Genomic DNA, 1,922 nt, shown 5'->3' with positions numbered 1-1,922 from the left:
CGTATGTGTGTGTGTATATATATATATATATATATATAGTATTTGTACCTTCCCCACCTGTGGCTCAGGTGTATCAGGCAAAGGACAAGTGCCGCCTCTTGTCCTTTGCCAGATACACCTGAGCCACAGGTGGGGAAGGTACAAATACTGCATTATCTTTAGGAGGGCACCCAGGCATTTCTATTTCTGCACAGAGTGCCGGATGTGTATACTTGTATATATATATATATATATATATATATATGAAACGAAATAGAGGAGATGGCGCCAAGGGAGTTATAGCAACGCCCTACCTAAAAACGGACCCTTACAGTACTCTCCGGATAAATTACGTCAGATAACAAATACTAACATAAAAATTTATTAAAACAACATATAAACCCGACACAAATGTTCATAAGTATACAGAGTTGATACATTTACATTTGTCGCACAATTTGAACAATCAGTTTGTAGTGATGAGGAAAAAGCGTAGATATATCACTACGATTTCCTCCTCCTTATTGTAGATTCGGAGGTAACATCAGATAATAGATAGATAAATAATCCAACGCGTTTCGTCTTGTTCCAAGACTTCATCAGGGGTAAAATCTACAATTGTAGAATAATAAGTCAAAACAAATACATAGCAATAAGCATCTTACACTCACATATAACATGACATATTGGTATCAAAAGAACATGACATAGCAACATGAGGAGGAAAACAGAATAAATAACATGAAGAAAGAGGAAAAAAGAGAACCAAAAAGCACAGGTTGTGAAAAACATACCTCTTCATTTCAGAACATATTGTCAGCACATAAAAGGTCATTCAAAGATGTATGAACAACGTTTCAATATTTCAATGGGACTTGATTGATACAGCGAGGACCATACCTAATTAAAAAACGTTTAATAACCTTTATTAATTAAAGGACACTTTTTGTTCAATTAGGCAGAGATTGGGATTAATCCAATGGAACGGCACATACCTCATATATCATCAGCTTGAGTCTGACATTCAGATATTCGAATATGGGGAAGATTCATATGTGTATAGAATCTAACTGGTTCACAAGCATAAGGAACCTAATAAATTGATTAATTGGGTATTAATTATTAGAACACCTATGAGTTAATAAATAGACCCCTATCTTATTTTGACACCCATAATTATAAAAATTCTGGTATCATTAATGTCTGATCACTAATGAACAGATCTCATGACTAACCCGTGTGGTTTCTGTATATGATACAGAACAAAGCCACAGAATTGGCTATAACAAACACCAATGTTACCACTATACAACGATCCTCTACTAAATGATCTGATTATACCCAGCCATTTATTCATATTTGGAAAACCCAGGACTAATTGTATTAACCATCAGTATAGTGAACCCACATGATATGTTTATTAGGGAAACCCATCCTTTATGGACGGTATCACTTATCTATGATCGAATAATTCAAACAAATTACTCAAAGTGCTACCCACAGGGGGTGTAGTTCATTAGTGCCAATCATTAAAGAAACCTCTATAATATAGCACATACCTCGTCGGTCAGCAGCTTGAACCTGACACTCAGAGACTCAGGAGTGAAGGCAATTCAAATGGGTATAATGTCTAACCAATTTAGAACACGTGGTAGACCTGGTAAATTAATTGGGTTGATATCAATTAGACCATCCATTAAAGTACCAGTATGGTACAAAGAGTTCCCACCCCATGGAGAAACAAATACTCCTTTCACTTAGTAAGGGGAAGATCTATTAACTATAAAAATTATATAAGTGAGAGTATAACTCATACAACTTAGTTTCATATTCATGAATAAATCTGTCATATTTATATAGTGAATATATATACAATTAGTGCTTATCATATACTCTTTAAAAAATTACATTTATAAATGATTAGTGGTTAACCAGTCAATAAA

The 1,922-nt window shown here is 34.3% G+C and overlaps 1 long non-coding RNA gene across 1 annotated transcript; it reads right to left on the bottom strand.

Moving 5' to 3' along the window:
* Positions 1-379: 379 nt before the first annotated feature.
* Positions 380-1,051, bottom strand: LOC134911587 (uncharacterized). Its single transcript, XR_010176700.1, has 3 exons — positions 975-1,051; positions 774-879; positions 380-591 (listed from the first exon to the last, which is right to left on the bottom strand). It is a non-coding gene; the product is annotated as an uncharacterized LOC134911587 (long non-coding RNA).
* Positions 1,052-1,922: the final 871 nt, after the last annotated feature.

Source organism: Pseudophryne corroboree, chromosome 4, assembly GCF_028390025.1.
Source record: "Pseudophryne corroboree isolate aPseCor3 chromosome 4, aPseCor3.hap2, whole genome shotgun sequence".
In the NCBI taxonomy this organism is placed as follows: Eukaryota; Metazoa; Chordata; class Amphibia; order Anura; family Myobatrachidae; genus Pseudophryne; species Pseudophryne corroboree.
The sequence above is the reverse complement of the archived record's forward strand: the minus strand, read 5'-3'. Positions and strand labels throughout refer to the sequence as shown.